The sequence below is a fragment of the Mus caroli genome, chromosome 19 (genome assembly GCF_900094665.2).
Source record: "Mus caroli chromosome 19, CAROLI_EIJ_v1.1, whole genome shotgun sequence".
NCBI classification, from domain to species: Eukaryota; Metazoa; Chordata; class Mammalia; order Rodentia; family Muridae; genus Mus; species Mus caroli.
The window spans coordinates 46024882-46047449 of record NC_034588.1 but is presented as its reverse complement, the minus strand read 5'-3'; positions in this window follow the sequence as shown (position 1 = coordinate 46047449).

Here is a 22568-nt window from a genome sequence, read left to right as displayed (position 1 = left end):
AGCCCCTTCCCTTTCACTCAAAGGCTAGAGTGATTATAGATCCTTCACTCTATCTACCCATATCTCTCTCTCTCTCTCTCTCTCTCTCTCTCTCTCTCTCTCTCTATATATATATATATATATATATATATATATATATATATATCTTTATTTATCTATTTGACATCTATCCTGAAAAAAATTCCCATTCTCTGCCTTTCTCTTCCTCTCTCTGTCTCTATCTTCCTCCCTTCCCTTGTTTCTCTTGACCTATCTATCTATCTCAATGAAGGAATACACACTGGACAGTGTTTTGATAAATGCCAAAGTGCTATTTTGTTTCTTCACATAAACAGAGTAATAATATGTCACTAATGTTGTGCCGCCTCAATAGGAGAAGATGCACCTAGTCATATTGAAACTTTCTATGCCAAGGTAGAGTGAATCCATGGGAGGCCTCCTCTTCTCTGAAGAGAAAGATGGGAAGTTGGGATCAGGATGTGAAATAAATTAATTAATGAACAAAACAAAAGAAAAATTAATCAAGCAATAAAAACATATTTTTTTGTATGTGAATACCTGGGGAGGGGTGAACAAGAGAATGAAAGCCAAGGGTGCTACCTCCATTATACTTCTGCTTGATTAAGCTCACATTGCTACATAAAAGTCCTGCATTCACTGTGTATCTGGTTGAAACACGTGTGATACCTAAAGCATGAATAATGGTCAGATACCTCCTGAGCCTGTGGTTTGATTCTCTGAACTTGAGACTCCGAGTCATAGCAATAACTGACTGTACTGGTGAACTAAGATGGTGATGTGGACTACCCCCACTTACTGGGCTCTTGTAAATGTAGTGATGTACGAAGAGTGTTTAGTCTAGTATGTGATAAAAAAAAAAAAACTTAGGTTATTCATTGTTAGGCTGTGAAAATCAACTTTAAAGCTTTTAGAAAGACCCCTTATTGATTAAAAAGAAAGACCAAAGTCATAATTTTACGTAAGATATTTTGTTCCTAGCTAGAATATTAGCTGTAGATCTATGGAGAAGAATGAAAAAAATAAAATAAAAACTTCTAGTTTCCCTAAAATTTCCAAGAACTATTTTTGAACTGAAAATAATTTTCTTCCACTCAAAGCCTGATGAATACACTTCAGTAACTATTAAATTATGAAAATCCTTTAGTCACTGTTAATTCAAACGGAGTTTTCAAAATTTGGAATATTACCCAAAGTACCAAGAGAATCTCTACAGATATCACCAAATCAACATTAATTGCTGAGATATGAATCAGTAAGAAATCTCTACCAGGATATTCACACCAGTGTCTCATTCAACATTCTGTGTACACTTGTGGAGACAGGGTCTTGCCTGTGTGGTTTGATTTTACAGGGTCATCTTCTCTAGAAAGTCAAAAGACTCATGTGTACACAGCAATCAGTTTATCGGTATATCTACTATTTTAAAAGTTTGTCATATTTTAAACTGGATGCATTCAAATCTTACTGCTATTACTGTTCTATTGTGTGTATATGTGTATATCCATTAGCTTCATTCTCCCTTCTGTGCCCTAGAACTGCACTCCCCCCGTGTAACAGGGTCATTGCAGCTAATAATCATCCTTATAGCTCTCGTATTCCACCTCCTAGCACTTCAGTCTGCCCTAGTCTCTGAGGTACTCACTATTCAGCTACTAGCTCTTGTGACATTTTTCTTCAGAACAAACAGTGTTTCTTTTCCTGTCTCTTGTTTCAGTTAACAAACCATCTAGAACTATCCCACTCACAAACAAGACTTCTTTTACACAGGCTACATTTTCTTTATCTACTTTGGTGGTTTTGTTGACTGTTATGAACGGTGTGCAATAATCGTGGCTTTCAGGTATTTAATCGATGTGCTGACTTGATTTTCTTTGGGCAGATTAACAGTAGAGCCTTAAAGGAGTCTATGCTAGCTCACCTTTAACTTTTGTGGAATCCTGCTTCTTATGAAATGTATCCTTGAGTGATTTCCTTCATCGATGTCATATGTTCTGATCAGGCTCACACCATATTCCTTATCATCGTTCCACTCATGTTATATCAAACTCATTCTTTTTAGAAGTTTCCTTCCCATGTTCATATCCTTTTGCTTTATAGTATGCTTCATAATGGTTAGACTAAATATCATTGCCACCAATAGCACACAAGTGTCTTTCATTTTTTTACAACATTGCCAACATTTGTTGTATTACGTCTTTTTATAATTTGTATTCTCACTAGAGAGTGTGGTGTCTTATTCATGGTATAAATCAATCAATGTCTACTCAGGCTACTCTTTTATGAGTTTAGATACATCATCAACATTCTTATACTCCTTCTTCATTTTCATGTGATCAGGAAATTTACTTACAAGTAGACTCACAGACACATGAAGTAGCATACTTTATTACTTTAATTGAAATTAAGTTAGGTTGTGTGTGTGGTGCACACAGAGGACTGTAGAATCTCTCCTATGTGTACAGATCTAGAACATATAGTGAGGTATCCTATATCTCAGTCTACCTTATTCCTTTGAGACAATGTGTCTGAGTGAACAAGAAGCTAGTTGTGTGTATTCTGCTGGCTGGCAAGTAAGATGTTGGGACTATCTGTCTCTGCTCCTCCACCTCACACCAGTACTTGCATTACAAGAATGAACAGCCATGACTGGATTTTTGTATGGGTACTTGGAGTGTGGGCATTTTTAAAAAATCTGTATCAGGAGTATTATAAATGTTGTGTGATAACCATGAAGGAACAGGTCCACATGCTTGCCAAACAAGCCATTTTACCCACTGAGTCATCTGTCTACACCTGTCTTAGATTTTCATCTTTTCTAAACTCTCTGGTCTTTATGATACATATTGACTTCTTCTCTAATTCATTAAACTTGCTTACTTCTGTTTAATTATAAAACTCTCATTTGCCTCTTGTATTCATTTTTTAAATTAATAAAATTAATTTATTAAAAATATTTTTTAAACTATTTAAATTTAAAATAACATTTTTATTTCAATATGGTTGCTCTCAGTTTTGATAAAATTCTTCTATCTTCTCATTTTTATTAAAAAAAATAAATCTCAGTTGAACTGTATATCTAAAGGTTTACATATGGGTCTATAAAATAAGAACTTGGGTTTTGTCTATTTCCTTTATGTCTTTGTTTGATTTTAACTCATATTATTTACTGGTAATGATTCTGATTACCAAACCTGTGTCCAAGGATATATATTCTTTTGAAATAAATAGTTAAATTTTTTTCAGGAGTAACAGATTTTATACTGTAATTTGTGAAGTTCTGTGGACACCTGTGACCATAAAATCTGCTTTAGTGATACAAAATTTAATGCTGCCATAGTATATGCAAAATGAGCATAGTTAAATTTTCTTTAAATTGAATAATTGTATTTCAGGGTTTTTTCATGGCTTTTGGGCTCGTTTGCCTTAATTATAATTACATACATGTGTATTCCAGTATATAAAAATACAATATGCTCAGTGTGTATGTTTCAAACAGATACTGATATACACATATACTTACACAGTACATCCATATACATATACTCATACTACACACATACACACAATGTCTCTCACACACACACTCACACACAGATACACTTATACATATACACAGTCACATATACATTCATCCACGATAACACACACACACCCCAGAACTAACAACTTGGGATTAGATAACCAATTGTGGATTCTTCCCTGGGGAAGACTATTTTACTTGAGCTCAGCATTCCTTAGTTGCCTGTAGGTTGTTGTCTCTGGTTCGATCCCAAGGAGATGCCCCCCTTCTGTGTTAGCATGTCTATTGATGTATTCCTTGTTCAAGTCTTGTTTCGATGTAATACGATCCATGTCAAGGATGGAGCAGCCATGACATTTCTAGCAGATACCCTCTCACAGCAGAATACGATTCCTCTGACTCTTACGATCTTGCCGCTCATATTTTTGAGATTTTTTTCCTGGGCTTCCTATGGTAGATGGATCAGCTGGGCATCATCACCTGTTCACTTATTTATTGCAGTTTGATCATTTGTAATTTAATATAAGAGCCTCCATCTGTTGCAAAGAGAAGTTTCTTTGTTGAGGGGTGAAAGCTACACTTTCCTGTGGGTATAAGGATAGTATTTAAAATTCAGCCAGGAATTACGCAGCTTAGAAAGTGGGTGTTTGTAAATTCTCCTCGAAGTTCCCTGATCTCAAATGACTGGAGAAGTTGGCTAAGTTTCAAGTACTAGGTATGAGTTCTCACTTGTTGAATGTATCTAAAGCCCATGACGGCCCATATTGCACCCTTAGGGACATTGTGTCAATGCTGGCCATCATGATAGTTCATGGGTATCATAGATAGGTGGGGCTATTGGTTGTTTTTATCTCTTGGAGGCTTGCATCACCCCTTTAATTATCTTTAATCAAAATATTTTCCAGTGAGTTGAAGTTCATGTATCTGCATTAAAGCTCCCCTGACTCATTCCCAGCCCAGGCCCACAGGAAAAAATGGAACAGAATTCTGGGAACCCGTGCTGTTAATCATCTCTTAACAAGATTGTCAATTTAATTAAAATTAAAATTACATCATTGACTTCAGATCTTTTCTCTCTCCAGCATCTCCCTTGTGCTCTGCCCCTGTTCCTTCTTTAAATCATGGCCTCTTTTTCTTTAGTTTCCGTGGATATTTTAACATAAATTCCAGCCAAAGAGAAGAGATTTTTCAAGGACTCTGAGATACTGTCTTTATGCATAGAGGAAAATCTGTCCTCCCAACCTTTGTATACAGATTAAGAGACAATGATGCTAATCAAATTAGCTGTTTAAGTCAAACCCAAATTGATCTTTGTGTCCTAGTTGCTGAAACACTGGCACTGGTAGGGGTTTACATTTTCATATTCTCAACACCTGGGTTTTACTAGGACTCCAAATCCTAGGTTGTCTCTCCTCCATGTTTGTCCTTTCGGCAGCAGTCTTTCAAATGCTAGGTATAGCCTTCAGCTCCCATAGCTCAATTTGAACCTGACATCTAGTCCCACTGCTTCCTGAACACTGTAAGTCAGAGAGTGCTTCAAGAAGAAAAGTTGTGCCAACTATCAGGCTTTCTTATCCTCAGAATGCCTTCCTTGGTAACTCCGGTTTCTAATTTGGGGATTCCTGTTCTGTGAGACTAATTAAGGCTTTCCTTTCACACCTTTGATCATCCTCTCTGCCCAGCACTGTTTAGCAATAGCAAACACCTTGAGGCAAACTATGAAGTAGAATATCTGGCTTGCTGCACCATGAAGACCTTTTTTGGGCTATTGCATTTTGGTGCCTTCAGACATCTGCTTTCACATTTCTTTCAGAATTTTTAAGGGTTATCAGCGCTGCATCGCTGGTTGGGGGTGGGGGTGCTGAAAGCAGTAGTTGCTTGCTTCTTTTTTTTAATTTTGTCATACAAATTGATATTAAACTTTATATGCCTCAGTACAGGGGAATGCCAGGGTCAAGAAGTGGAAGTGGGTGGGTAGGGGAGTGGGTGGGGGGAGTGTATGGGGGACTTTTGGGATAGCATTGGATATGTAAATGAAGAAAATACCTAATTAAAACACAAACAAATTGATATCAAGGCGTAACAAGCATCCCTCTGCTGCCTTACTCTGATAATCTTTCCAAGAGACCACTAACAGGACAAGCTCCCCAAAGTTCTGTTCCATTGTTCCCCGAGAACCTGGACCAGGAAGAAATCCGGAGAGTTCAGCGGAGACACACGAAGCTCAACTCATTGCTGAGAAGAACTTACTCCTGTACATGGCATAACAAAGCTTTGTGAAAATTCATGTATCAACTTCTCTCTCCCATTCTTATTCTTGTCTAGAGAAGTGCTTTAGACTTCTGAAAGTATTATTTTTATAAATAAATATCTGAAATTCACTCTTTAATTTAGCTTGCCTTATTTTTCCCTGTCAAAATATGATTCAATAAATCTACGGGAAGCCAAAAAGGGGCTAGAGATATGGCTCCGCCAGTAAAGAATTTGTCACACATGAAGTCATGCATTTCAGTCCCATACACCTACATAAAAGATCAGGCATGGTAAGGCATACCTGAAATCCCAGGTCTGAGGAGGTAGAGACAGGAGTGTCCCTGTAGCCAGGTTCATGAGTCAGCAGGCAATAGTTTCAGTGACAGACCTTTCCTCAAAATTAGGTGGTGAGTGATGCTGAAAGAAATCCAATGTTGAGCCCTAGCTTCCACAGGAATGGATCCACACACATACACATACGTGTGTGTGTATATATATGTGTATATATGTGTGTGTATGTGTGTGTGTGTGTATATATATATATATATATATATATATATATATATATATATCCTTCTCTCTCTCTCTCTCTCTCTCACACACACACACACACACACACACACACTTTCTCTCTTGAGAAGAGTGAGGAATGAAGGGAAATGACTAGAAGAAATATCCAGCAACTGCTTGAAATATTCTGCATCCAGGATTCAATTTAAGGTTGACCTGAGGAAGGCATCAGGAGATGCCTTGCTAAAATTCTCTAAAAGATTGTCTCTGAATGAAGAACGAAATTCATGACTGTAATATGCTCTAAAACATTGTCCTACATTTTCATATCAGGCAGGGTAATGGAGGGCAACCTCCTTATATGACAGTTGGAAACCATGAGGTTGCCTTGATATAGTGAGGTTTGGGGGATTTCACATAGAACTTTGTTTTTAGAAACAGGATCCTTTGTCACTGTGCTGTTCAAACTACGCACCCTATGAATTTTGTATACAAGCAAAGCCAAAATGGCTAAATGCATATAACTTCCCCTTGCTGTATTTGTCTCCTTCTGCATACATGCCCTGGGATGAAATTATCTGTACAGCCCACTAGGTTTATGAAACATTCTAATTCTTGATTAATATGACAATATTTCTTTTTAATTTACATATCTACATATTAGCAGACTAAACTGTGTGAGGGTTTTCTTCCCAATGATATGAATCCTTTCTTAAATTCCTTTGAAATAATAGAACATGTACTCAACCCAGTCTTCGACATAGTAAGGGAATGGCCCCTGGTGGTGCAGTTGCACGGCTAATTTTCTGGTGTTTAAACAAGAGAAGATGAATTCAATTTTCAAATAGTTACATAGACCAGAATGTGTACCAGAAATAGAGCATATTGTTGTCTGGAGTAAAGCATTGCACCTGCTATTCGGTAAAAGAGTAATAATAGTAAAGATTAGCCGAAATCTTCTTTCATTTCTACTTGTGCTGAATCATGATCATCTCTCATGCATCCAATTTCCAGCATATATGCAGTGTGAGAAAATAATAAAATCTGGGGTTTCTGTCAATCTTGTAGCCTAAAGCTAAAGCTGCTTGACTTAGTAACTCTCTCGTTCTTCATATATTTGAACATTTCAACAAAATTAAAATGTCTTTCTCTTGCCCTATGCCTTACCTTTCAAGCCTCACTGTAGCATACTATTCTTTACTTGGTTTAATTAGACACTAGAATTTCTTCCTCCAGAATTTATTAACAGAATAGGGAGGTCAATTACAGCAAGGTCTTCAAACTTCAGATCAGGCTTGGCTGCTGCTTTTGTCATGTATGTAGTAACCACAAACATCATTGCACATTACTACTAATATAAAAAACAAAATTCAACATGAGCACTTTATTTTTTATTGACATCCATGCTGTCTCTTGTTTACTGTTTGATTGTGAATGTCTGTTCTATGCTAGAAAAGTTACTACAAATTAAGAATGGAGGCATAATAAATAAATGAATGATAAAAGTCAAAGCATGCATCTAATGGACTGCCAAGAACATGCAGGCAAGGGCATGGTGACACTATCTTTTATGCCTCCAGTGAGCCTAAATTCTGAACAGCACAGGTCTTACTGGCTTAAAACCTGACCTTCAATTTAGTAAAGGCAAGAAGTTTCTTGGCCTTTCAAAGCCAGAAAGAGCACCAGCGAGTCTCCCCAGGTCGAAGCTGTGTCTACCTTATCTCTTTTCTTTACTTTATTACACATCGCCTTCAGGGATAGCATCTTAAGGGGAATTTAATATTTATTTTCAAGTGGAGGGATTTGGAAATGTGCCTCAACCTTAAATCCTGCTGTCAGGTATAAAGAGGTTATAGAAGAAGGATTTTGTAGACCACTTCTCTTTCTCATGGCCTTAACCATAAGGCCCCCTAAATCCATCCTATCTCTTTTCTTCACACACTGGATATCTTCAAGGTGTGTCATTTGCATGCTATGGTTGATCATGTCAATGTTTTCCATCATTTTTTGAGCATGTGCAGATGACTGTAAATATCACACTGTTCTGTATGCAGTCTGTTTAACAGTCTCGTTAATGCAGCACTAGAGGTTAAGCATCAGCAAATAAACTGCCTGTCCTTTCAAAATCAATCCCAGTACCCAGAGCTTACAAATCTTACAGCCCATAAACATAAGGAGCATCATACAAGGAAAACACAGTCTCTAACCATGAAGATCATTACTTGGGTGGATGTTTTTCCTGGAAACTATTGAAATCAATCTAACCCTAGAGTCATTGTGTTGCTAGTATTATTTTTAAGTATGCATTTTTTTCTAAAATAACCATGATATTACATGCATGCTCATAAATCAAGTGTATAATAAAATAAAGTTTTAGGAAGAAAATATAGTCCTTCCACATACATATTGGTCAATAAAGGAAAGCTTACATTACTCTAGAATTCTCCCATTCATTTTAACTTCCATATATTACTAATTTCCATGAACAATAAGTTTCCCCAACTACTAACAACATTAATCACTTTGATTATTTTAGTTTCTTTTTTAACTCCCATATACATGGAATTATGTAGTATATCTACTTTTATGTCATAATAATTTCAGAAAATATTGTGTGACTCATGGATGTTTTTCTTTTAATAGTACTCTTATTTTTCATTCAGTTCATTATATTATAGAAATTTATCAAAATTTATCCATTCTATATTTGGACATTTGAACAGTCTTCTGCTTGTAAGCTGTATGTATACAATCTGGTATGCTATAATAGACTTATGCATTCAAATTTCTTAGGTCATATATATATATATGTATATATATATATATATACACATCCCTTTCCAGAATTATACATATATTTCATGAAACATATATATATATATACATACATATATATGATGAATGCATTTCTGTGTCCACATTTCTTTATAAGAAGTCAGAATACATAAGTTTATTAAAACATGATTTTTACATACAGCTTACAGGATGAAGATCAAAGATACATACACACACACACACACACGATTATCCTTGGTAGATCTTGCCAAACATTTTACAAATTTTTTCATATAGAAAATCAGTCTATATGACTTTTAATTTTCAACTCACATGTACCTACCTGGAAAACAGGTTGCACAGATTTATCTCTTCTTAGAAGAGAATGAGACATCCAGAATCCTTGATGACTATGAAGCTGAGGAAATTATCAACATATCTTCTTAGCATTTTTATGATGAATTTCAATTTGTTCGCCAATTTTTATTGTTCATTTTCCCTCAAACATATTTCTTTGTGGATACTTTAAATTTTTGGATGACTCTTTTGCTGTATAAATATTTTACTCTAACTTATTTCTCCTATTTTGATTAAAAGAAGACTTTAGAATAATGTGCATTTTTACTTTAGTGCCTAACATCATATTTTGTGACCTGTTATAAAAATATCTTCTAATATACCATGTCCCGAAAACAGTATTCACTTCCTACGCTTTGCCACTTACTAAATTCAAAACATATCTAAGATCTTACTGCAAGGCCAAAAAAATCTGAAATTAATAGAAGAAGTATAGGAAAACTTTCAAAGTATCATCACCAACAATGACTTCCTGGGGAAGACTCCAATAGGCCAGGAATAAGAATCAAGAAATGTGATTATATCGAATCAAAAGCTTCTGCGCCAAAGAGAAGCTTCTAAGAGAGTGAGGAGGAGTCCTGTGAAGGGGAAGAAAATCTGATAGATGATGAGTTCAAACAACATGAGAAGAACAAACGAGCCAAACAAACGTGGACACTTAGCAAAAGAAGTGCACATGACCAACAACAGTTTGACTATTAAGGACACAAAAATCAAAATTATCTTGAGATTCCATCGTATCAATTCAGAATGCTATTTTTTTAAGTGCTGCTGAAGATGTGGAAACAAAAGAATCCCCATGCACGGTCGGGCAGTGGTGGCAGACGCCTTTCATCCCAGCACTTGGGAGGCAGAGGCAGGTGGATTTCTGAGTTCAAGGTCAGTCTGGTCTACAGGATGACTTCTAAGACAGCCAGGGCTACACAGAGAAACCCTGTCTTGAAAATAAATAAATAGATAGATAGATAGATAGATAGATAGATAGATAGATAGATAGATGATAGATAGATGATAGATAGATAGATAAATAGATAGATAGATAGATAGATGATAGATAGATAGATAGATAGATAGATAGATAGATAGATAGATAGATAGATAGATAGATAGATAGATAGATAGATNATAGATAGATAGATGATAGATAGATAGATAGATAGATAGATAGATAGATAGATAGATAGATAGATAGATAGATAGATAGATAGATAGATAAAATCCCTATACACTTTCAGTGGTGACATAAAGTAGTCCAAGTACTTTGGAAAACAGTATGGAGCCTCCTAAGGATCTAAAATAGAAGTCTTACTTGATTCAGCTATCTCTCTCCTGGTTATTCACCCAAAGGAAGGAAAAGTAAAGCTAGCCCACAAAAGCTCCACACCCACATTGATTGTGATATCATTCTGTGGTGGTTGAATAAGACTGGCCCCATAGACTCTAAAAAACTTGAATACCTAGTCAACAGGGGTGGCACTATTAGAAAGTACTGAAAGGATTATGTGGCGTGGTCTTGTTTGAGGAGCTGTGTCACCAGGGTTCAGCTTCGAGTTTTCTGAAGCCTTTGTCAAATTCAAGGTCTCCTTCTTGGCCTTTAAATCAGGATGTAGGTCTCAGATACTGATCCAGTATCAGAGCCATGACTGCCTGCCTTCCTGGGTGCAGCCAAGCTCCTTGCCATGATGAAAACAGACTAGACCTCTGAAACTTTAAACAAGCCAATAAGCAGGATCCTTCCATGACCTCTGCATCAGCTCCTGCTTCTGGGTTCCTGCCATGTTTGAATTCCTAACCCTGACTCCCTTCCAAAATGGACTGCTACCTAGAAGTGTAAGCGAAATAAACCCTTTCATCATCAAGTTTCTTTTTGTCATGGTGTTTCCTCACATCAATGATAACCCTAAGATATAGTCACAATAGGGAAGATATGAAATTGACCTATGTAATAATTAGTAGATAAATACCATTACATATATGTCCAGAGGAGAATAAAAGTCATCCTTAAAGAATAAAACAAAGTTGTTCTTTTCAGGAAACTTGACAGAACAGGCAACAAGAATGAGAAGTCGACTAACATCTACAGAAAAGAATGGTATTTTTTTTTCTTTCAAACGTATTAAGTGGAATGTAGAAAAGATTACTTAGGAGACAAGGGACTATTAGAAAATGAAAAATCAGCACAGGATGGTGCAGAGAGGAGAGCAAGATAACATAGACCAGAGAAGGGTGTCACACATAAACATAGGAAGCAAAACTCATTAATCTACATCATTAATATTTATTAATTATAAACCAGCCACCAATACAGAAAGTTGAATATAGCAATCATATTAACACACTTGAGTCAGTCTTGTCGGTAATGAATCTTAGCTCTACTTTAATAAATGTTAAGAATTTTATTTCTCTGTCTACTTCCACGGTGATAAATGTAGGGAAAATAACACATAATCATCTTTTCTTCTGAGAGTCCTTGAGGCCCTAAGAATCTGTATTAGTCAGCTTTCTGTCCCTGTACCATTGATCTAGGTTAAAATAAGTGCTAATAGATGACAATGGTGTAGCTACAAATGATAACAGGCGTCGCAGATCTGTGAGTCATGAAAGCAGCCCTCTCCCTCTGCCCAGCAGTGTCATTACTCTCCTTCAGAAACCCTCACATGTGACGGCTGCTTAGTCTTTGTAAAGATGTGGCAAACTAGTGAGACTAGCCTAGGGGCCTATCTATGGTGTATTTTTCTCATTGTTAATTGATATTGTTGTGCCCAGCCCACTATAGACAATACCATACTTAGGCCAGGTTGCCGAGGATGCGCAACAAAGCAAAGCGGAGGAAGCAAGCCATTCAACAACATTCCTCCATGGCTCTCAGGTCCAGGTTCCTAATCCTGCCTTGAACATCTTTCTGTGATGGGCTGGGGCGAAAATGTATAAAATAAAATAAGTCCCATTTCCCCCAAGTTGCTTTTTGTCAGTGTTTTAGCACAGCAACAGAGAAACAAGCTGTGGTATTTTCAAAGGAAAGTAAGTATTAAGGCCCTGTAGAAGTAACAGTACCGTACAACATACTCATGGGAAAAGGTAAAGATTTTCTTCTGTCCAGACCATGATTCTCAAACATGATATGACAATAATTTCATGGGAAACATGAGGTTGTAAAAGGTAAGATACTGGGATGGACTTACAATCTCAGCATGAGGGCAGCAGGCTGAGGCAATGGGGTCTGAAGCTGGAGGAAGCCTGGACTTACATATTGAGGACTTGCATGTACATAATGGGCGCACAGAGTTATGGTATAGCGACTCCTGATGAAAGAGCAGCTCTCTGTGAAACAGACTCTTGGAACATCATTTCTATGGAGTCCTCAAAATAGCCTGTGCTCTGGATCACAGTTGTATCATCTGGCAAATGGTAAAAAACACAAATCCCAAGTGCTCATCCCAGAATTTCTGAATCTTAGGCTTGAAATCAATTGGCTGGCTTACTTACCACAGCTCTCCAAGTGATTCAACACATCCCAATATTTATGTAACCCTGCAGTGTGCCCATCTGAAAGATGCAAACAGTTAAAGAGAAAAAAAAAAGCTATCATCTATTTTCCTTTCAAGACACCCAGCTTGAGTATACTCAAGGCCCTCTCACACTAATTCCCATGGTCCGAACTGACGCGATATATTGGCCTTCCTGACACAGTATTCTTTTATAGTTCTGGTTCTCTCAGAGTATTGGCTCATGGGCCAATAAGGTATTTAGGCTGGAACTGAATTCTCTCAGGAGAGGAAACAAGGCAGGAAGGTAATAAAGGCTTCCTTGCAAGCTGCAGAATGAAACAGCTGCGGGATCCGTTCACCTCCATGTAAACAGCTCACCAAGGAGGAGGTTTTCAGTGAAGCCATTGGGGTGAAAGCCCTGAAAAATGCCCCAGTCTTTTCCTGCCGGGTTTATGGAACGCGTTGGCAGCCTAACAGCAGCACATTATATGAAATTGCTGGTTTACTCTACCTTGTCTGCTTTTATTTTCACAAGGAATCCTTGTTATTCAGTGGCATTAGCACAGGAATTCATTAAGTGCTGGCTACAAAGACGGCACAGTATTTATTCCAGTAATAAAAAGTCTAATTTTGCAATAACATGGCAATCTTTGGGAAGAGCTGGCTGATGGAATAAGTTAGTTTGGTAAAATTTGCCTCTTTTGGTCCTTATTATTATGGTGCTTGTGAGAAGCAGAGAGAGAGGGGACTTGCTTGCCAGCTAAGCACTTTTACACCACAAAACAAATTCTCTTCCACAGAATCCTCCTGTAATAAAAACAAAATAGGGGAAAATGTTGTCTAGCTCAGACAGCAGAAACAGCAAGCAAACTCACTCTTAATTAATGTGGACTGAGGCTAATGCCGTTCAGAATCAGGGATGTGTCCTTGGCAAAAATATATATCTGGGTAGTTTGCCACCTGGTCCTGTTCTTCTCTTCCAGATCCATCCACAGGTATCTGGTACCATCCGCACAGCACCAGGGGCCTCACAGCATCCTTACGATCCAGTGAAAAGCAACCTTCTGTTAGCAATGCATGGAACATCAGGCCTTCAAATAATCGGAGAACTCAGATCCTTTCCAGATAGCAAGGAGGTTATGCGGGTTTTTAAAGACAAAGCACTCGTGCCTGTGCCTTACCTCATGTCTCTTGGCTGCCTCCCGCTCTTCCTTTTGCACAGTTTCATCAAATTAACATCTTCACATCACTGTCTGTTCATAGCGTAGTGTTCCCAGCAAGCTCTATAGCACATTCAAGTTGAGCTGTAGATTCAGAATCATTTCGGAAGTGTAAATCTCACTGGTGTTTACTGATTAGGACAGCAGTTGCTTCTCTCTTGGTGTGAAAGATGTTTTAAAATTCAAGTACCCAGTCTACAAGAATTCAATTGTGCATCTTCAGAGCTGGTCAATTCTAGACCAAGGACAACTTAAGTATTCTTTTCCCTAATGCTAATAGAGGCATCAACTACAAACTTACTTGCCATTATCATCATCATCATCATCATCATCATCATCATTATTATTATTATTAAAATGGCTTTGGGTGCTTCAAAAAATCTAATAAGCTTGCTGCAATGCCTTGGCTCCGACAGAGAAAGCACAACTCTCTATCATGGTGACTGCAAAGATAGTCAGCCCTTCAATTAAGCCTGAGGCTCTGGCATCTCTGAGACACAGCTACATTTAACATAGACGTTCCTAACTGAAAAGTAAATACAAGTCAAGGGGTGTCCTTAAACTTTATAAAAATACAAATGGGAACAAACAAATGCTGAAAGAAAATGGGAAAGAACAAACATGCCAGGAAGTGGGTGGAAGCAGAGATCAAGTTAAGCAAAATAAGCCAGTCCACACAAGGGTAGAGCAGTTTCAGCCATGTATGGAATCTAGGTTTTAATGTTTGTGTTTGCATATGGGAAGAGAAAAAAGGCGGAGCTATTTGTAAAGAGAGGAGAGACTAGGAAGAGAGCAGGGAAGATAGTCTAAAAATAAATGCAAAATAAACAAGTAAATAAATAAATAGTAATGAAATTGGAAAAAAAAGTAAAGTGATACTATCCATGAGAATGTCAACAAATCCATCAGAGTAATAATATTAAAAATAATTACAAAGCACCTGCTATGTAATAAAAACACAAGCGAAGGTAACAATTATTTTTATTTAGATTTGTGTTATCTTTTACCATGCATTCTTGACAATGTTTATTCCTAAACAGGAACACTGGCATACATTTTCTATGCCTTGAATTAATCAAACATTGAGTCAAGCTCTCATGGTCTTATGGTCATGATTATGTATTTTAACTAACTTTATTACTTAAACAAGAATTAGCTTGGTCTTTTGCCACTATCAACATGAAAGACTGACATATGGTTTATGTATAAGATAAGGTGTAAAAGTAACTTTTCTTTGCAGATACAATTGTCATCTCAGAGGTTTACTGTTGAATAAGGTCAGTCTTTCTAATTCTTTCTGAACTCTGGCTGACTGGTTCAATTCAGCAGTTCTGGCTTAAACTCCTCTCCATGCTGACAGATTCAATCTGGCCTCTCCCAGCTACTCATTGAATTGCTCTACTTGGTCTCAAAGTAACTCTTGCCATTTGTTCTAACCCTCAGGCTCCTTCTTATTCTCCAGCTTCACCTGCCTCTGTTGAGCAGCACTGAACTGCAGAAACTGGCAAATGAACTCAACTCCACTGCACTGCACATTCACTGCACTGAGTCCAGTCTGACTGAGCGAACTGAGTCCCCCTTTCCTCTCCCTGCACTGGCTCATAAATAGCTTTTCTTCTGAGGCCTGTGTGTATCGCTGACTCATTCTGTCAAATCTTTTTCTGATTCTTCACTTTGTCTGCCCCTCAAATAAACATTGTTTGGGATTAAAGGTGTGTACTAAAGGCTTCCAGGCAGAGGAATTAAAAGGTGTGTACTAAGGGCCAGTGTGAATTCCACCAGGATCACACAGACCCAGAAGGTCTTTGGATGTGATCCAGAGTAGCCATGCAATTGGATTAAAATCCCTCTATATAAGGGATAGTGCTTCACTGTACATGCTTACTGAGAAAGGTAATTTACATGAACTTTGTATGCAGAAGTTTCACCTAAATGTTAGTTATTCATGATCATTAGTAACCATTAGTTAATAAATAGACAAGCTTGAAGTCATGAGTTTGACTCAGAAGGTCTATTTCATATTTGTTATAAAGATTTCACAGATTTCACTGGAAGAATAATTTACTTAATAGATTTGTTCATTCTTTTTGCTAAACTTTATCAGTGTCATGCAAAAGCTATGCCTTCATTCCCTTTTTTCCTTTTAACGTACTCTGATATTTTCAATGGACTGCAATGACTTTAAATATTTTTCCCAAATTAGTGGGTTAACAATCATCTGCATTCTAGTCAAACCCCTACAGATATTCAGGCCCACAGACTCTGGGTGTATATTTTCTTAATAACTTTGTGGCATGAGTTGAATAATTTAAGTATGTTTCAGGATATGCCTTGACCATCTCTTGGAAGCAAGAGTTTAATGTACAAGTGACATGCAATAGATGGGGCACATTAAGCAATATAATGCCTTCACTTTATGATAACCATCATTCAATACCTGCTCAACCCTCAGCACATATACACAACAGCTTGGTATATAAACATCTTAATGTTGTTGATAATTGAGTCTCTTGCTACTATCATTTATATTATACTTGTTTTATATTTTAATTGGACTCTAGATTTCTCTAATAGATACCTTAAATGGGTTTTCACAATTTTATTTAGTAAACAATATAGGAAGAACTTCTTAGATCTGGGGGATAAACATTTTGTAAAGCATTGCTTTGCAATAGTGAGAACTTAAGCACTATTCACCAGAACTCATGTAAAAAGGTCGGGGTGTGTGCCGGCCATAGACAAGCAGACACAGGGCAGGCTGCCTGGCTGGCCTCGTCCATCCAGTGAGTTGGAGACCTGAAGGAGGCCCTGTCTGGAAAAGTAAAGCGGAGAACTCCTAGAGTTGATAGCAAATCTTGTCATGTGACTTCTACATGCACCAAACACACATGAAAGGGATAGCTTCTTTGGTTGCTATATTTATACAGTATAGAAGTGCTCACTGGTCAGCTAAATGTCTTATGGCTATTCATTTATAAAAAGAGGAAGTCCTGCTATACAAAACCTCCCTGATGAGATTTAGAAATCTCAGCTTCCTTAAGCAAGGAAGAAAGGCAACTGTGGCCAACAAAGGTATCTGCAATCTGTTCTAGGCACTTGTTCTGATGTAAGCACAACAGAAAAGCCATTTGAGAAAATGTAAAGTATTTAAGTCATTGTGCTGCTCTGTTTACTATATTTGTTCTGTAATGGCAGTGCAGTTTAGCTGTCTTACCACTCCCACATAGAAGCATGCATGTGTAAAGGTTAAAGCTGCATAATTATGAGGGAAACATGTAAGACATACATAGTCTGATGCGTTCAATGTGTAACATTGGAAGGAGGAAGGACAGAACAGAGAAAGAAAGGAGAGACTTTGATACTAGAATTGATTCTTCCAAAAATTTGAAATTTGTGATTCTGCATCTGATAATGGGTATATGTAACAAAATAGGCTAAACTCGTATGTCCTCCTTTTATTCATTTTTAAGACACACAGTTACAGGATCTCTGTCGACAATCCATCATAACACTTGCGGTAGCATGAAGCCTCTACTGTGGGCTTGCAGAACCTAGGAAACATTAGTTTAAATGCTGTGCCTTTGAATTTACTTTAAACAAGAAACTTATTTAAGCCTACTCTAAGCATAAAGTAAATGTTAGTTGAATGAAATTAATTCCAACCAGGGAGTAATTATCCTAGGCATTTATTGTTGAATAAATTTGAACTAAAAAGCATTTTGAGGAGAATTCCTTGAAATTGAAGAAGTCTTAGCAAGCAGCAGTGTTTGTAATGGGTTGGAAATGGTTCTGGATGATGTAACTTGATAGGACGGGCAAGCAACAGTAGGCAAGTGCAAAACACAGAGAAGTTTCCTACTACCTGTCTATGACAAGAATAACCTTGCATTTGGCTGAGGGGTGACTCTGAGGAGATAGATACCCAACACTCATGTTAGGTGTTCTCATGCTAGATTCAACTTTAATGAGCCTTCAGTGTCACAGTCTCAAGAAAATTCCTACAGGAGTAATTCCCATAAGGCCATAGTTCCTGAAACAATAGATAGTATACTTTGATGGAAAATGAGGAAGCATTCTCAGTGCTTTTACATATTTACTGATTTCTTAAGTGAGATGGGAATGCAAAAAGACCCAAGGTATGTACTGTTAGGACTATAAAATATATTGCAATTCATTTAATTGGAAACAACCCTATCATGTCCAAGACCCAATAACTCCTGAACAAATAAATGCCTAATTTTGTAACAAAGGACCTCACATCTCAAAAAGAATAAAGAATAAAACCTAACATCTGTTTGCTTTGACTTATCTTTCAAAACATATTTGTGTGATAATTCCTGAACTGGAAAATGACAGAGAGAAACGTCCACAAGGCGTGAAGGGAACTTCGCACGGCTCTGACTAACAAGCACTGTTGTTAGCATCTCTGCTCATTCACTTCACTAATAGGTCTGTTCTTGCCTTGGCTTACACCACAGGAATTTGCTTTTGTCTATCTTCTTGTAAAAGTCACATGACTTCTCTAAGATCCAAGTTTAAGCTTATTTACAATCAGATGGAGCCTAAACACTTAAATGCTTTTGGAATACTTGCTCAAGCCAGGAACACAGGTCGTGAATGTGAATTTGAACAGGAAAAGGTTGATGTCCAAATGGAGATGGTGATGGGCTTTGGGGGCATACATGTTCCAGTCTCTCTGCTAGACACAGAGTCTTTGAAATTCTATTTAAAGTAGAAAGCAAGATGAAGAGAGATGGTACAGGGACATGTAAGACACCAAACTAAAGAAGGTATCACTGGTTCAAAATATTTTTACTGTAACGATTATAAAATATCAGCAGAAATCAGAAAAATCATCCCCATCACCAGTCCAGCTGGAAATTCTCTCAGGAATCCCTTGCTTGCTCTCGAAAATGATGAAAATATTTTCTTTTCTTCAACACATTTTGCTTGAAAGCTATACCTGACAGTCTATTATTTGGAAATATAGGATAGCAATTAGAGTCCAAAACTAAGTTACCCCACTACTCATACATCCTCAGTATTTAAGTGTCTTCTCACAAAAAAAACTTATATGCACCACATTTAAGATATATAATCAACACATAAAAAAAAACCTTTCCCTATGTAAAATTTATTTTACCTTGGCATTCCTTCCCTTTCAAAAGCGTCAATAAATCCCCGTGCACACTGCTTCCTGAAGCAGGTTGGTGAGTACTGTTTCTTCAGAGAAAATAAAAATGTGAGACACACAGTGTTGGGATGAAGCCATGAGAGAGAAAATAAGATATTCAGCGCTCCTTTTCAGGAGTGGAACTATTACACAGCCTTCTGGGTGTCCCCAGCTGATCCGGTTATATTAAAAATCCAATAAAATCCTGGAGACTTGGAATTCCTCATATCATTTCAGAAATCTTTTCAGATTGACTTTGTCATCCAAATGGTTCCCTTGACATTATTGTTTAAGTGTAAGGACATGTGCTGGTGGTGTACAGTCTAGCTCTTTTGGAAAGCTGGAGAGTAGGGATGGAAGGAGGAAGGCGGTCACCAGCCCTCATTAATTACACCTATATGGACTTCCAGCAGAGCAAAATCCCAGTTCCTCTCAGCAAGAAACTCCAACATTCAATGAAACAAAAAGTGGCATTTTAAAAATATTAACCTTGAGAGCAATAATAAGGCATAAAAATGTCTACCCTAGGAAGGGGATTTTGACATGGTACCAGGGTTGAATGATATTTTTGTTTTGTTATTTTACCATGATCCTTAACACTGTTACAAAACTAATATGTACTCACAGTAAAGCATTTGACTGTAGAGACTCACCAGAAAAGTTAATGCTAATAATAATTATTATAATAACAAGAATAAAGTATTATTATATTAATATATGATTATATTATAAATATATTAACTATATTATAATAATTATACTGAAAGTGTTTATTTGTCATGTACTTTGTTTAACTCACCTTTGTAAATATACAGAACATAATTTAATCTATATCTCAAGGTCATGTCATTTTAAGTGTTCCTTTTTTACAGAGCAGTAAACTGTAAATTATCAAGGTTTAAATGATCCATTTCAGGTTGTCAAACAAGTTAATTTTAATTAAGGCATAAATTCAAGTCTGCATATAGGGTCATTTAGTCTTGTGTTGTTACTTATTCCATGGGATGAGACCAAGGCCTTATTTTAAATAGATCTACTAAGTTTAGTTGGAATAAAGGGGTACAGATCAATCTACTGTAGTTAAATCCAGTGGGAGAAAATAAAACAGAAATTGAACTCTCAAGATAGCATTTAGAAGAAACTAGATGCAAAAACAGGGCTCAGGGTGTGAGAGCCCCTATGTCTTCACTATCCTGTCATCTTTGTCTGGCTTGAAGCTTGTCTTGGACCTATAATTCACACATGGCAAATGTTCCTGAGCTTCTGAGGAGCAAGTAATAAATGGACAGGAAGCTCTACAATTTCTTCTCCTCTTGAAGTTGCTGTCCCTTTCCACAGAGCGCCCATTAATTTCTCGCCTGTATTTCCTTTGCTGCATCTAACATAGTCAGAAATTTTATAACTTGCTTTCAGAGGAAGTAAAAATAGAATTTTAATTTTTTAAAAGAAATTTCTTGCTCTGTCTGTCTGTCTGTCTTTCTCTCTGTCCCCTCTGCACACTGCTTCCCCCTCTATATTGCATTCCTGGTCAGAGTTTGTATCTGAAGCCTGCCTAGTTCTCAAGGGCATTTACACTGAAAAGTAGAGAGTGAGAAGTAGTGGAGCTAGAGAGAAAATTTTCCCTTTCCAGACTATACTCCTATAAACAAAGAGAATTTTACTTTCATCATAGCCACTGCCTCTTTAAGGCGAAAATAATGAATTTGACAGATCTTTCTCACTCCACTACTTCTATGAGAGGTTGCTTAGCAACCACAGGACATCGGAGAGAGGGTGATGTTAGAGCAGGTTACAGAAAGAAGGGACCATCATTAATTCTGCAGATGTTAAATATGATCCATCCTCTGTCTTCTTTGTTTTCGTGTTGCCTATCTATCGATCATTTCAAATGGCAAGTCCTACTGCATACCAGAACTCAGGATTTACTATTCTGTCCTTTATCGGGCCAATGATCTGACCCAGCTAAATAAAGGTGATATTTCACATGGTGCACAATGTTATGCTTAAAAATAACAATGTCCCATTTCAATTTTATGCATCAGGTCTTTCTCACGTTTTGGGTGTGATTTAAAAATAAGCACTAGCTTGTAAACAAAATATTTCAGTAGTTGCATTGGCTGATTTTTACTTTTATGAATTTCATTTTGCAATGTGAATTTGGATCAGTTTTGTTCCTTATAGGATGGGTTTGACCTTATTTCAAACTAATTGTGATTTTTAGTTCACTTTAGGAGTGTCTGCCTCGATTTAGAACTCACTGCTACTACAGGATTTTGTTGATTGTTCTATGCATACAATGCTACATATAAATATATATATAATTCTTATTAACCTTTATGTGATTGATATCTCCTGGTGATTTAAAAAGTTCAACTTCCTCATCCCGGAAATATATATGCAAATTTCTAAACAGTTTGAATATCATGTCTGCAACATAAAATGTATTGCCTAAAATAAACAGTAGCCAATGAGAACAATATTTCATCAAGTCTTTACTACATACTGGACTCAGAGATAATTATTTTCATCAAGTATCCCATTTAATTCTCATAGAAACACTATAAGTATTGCATGGCTACATAGAAGAAAGGGAAACCAAATTTTGCAGCCATCTTTGAGATTATAGTAGCTTGGGTTCTAGAAAGAGAAACAGCTTAAATCTATCTACCCTAAGAAACTAAGGAAATAGCAATGCTATTCAGTCTTCATGTGGTAAGGGCTCCACAACCAATCTCTCTGGAATGATAGGAGTGGTAGTAGGTCAGAAAACATGAGAGAGGCAAACAACTATGGGGAAGGGAAAGAAAAAGTGAAAAATAAGGTTCACTTTGTGTATAGGTTCTAACAAAACATGTCATCAATGACATAAGCATGCTCCCACCTAGCAGTCAGTGCCAGATGAAGAAAAAGCTTCAACCAATGTCTACATTGTCTCCAAACAGCAATGTCAAAGGCTAAAACATGCATGTTATAGTGAAATATTTCACTATTTTTAACATACAGGGCTGAAATCAAATCCCCTATTTCCATACTCCTCACTCTGCCAATGGTCTGTCTCTTATATTCGTTAAAAATCTGATTTATATCTTGGAAAATGGATTCAATAATGGTAGGTTTATCTTGATAAAATGAAAGTGTGTAACCGGGCGTGGTGGCACACACCTTTAATCCCAGCACTCGGGAGGCAGAGGCAGGAGGATTTCTGAGTTTGAGGCCAACCTGGTCTACAAAGTGAGCTCCAGGACAGCCAG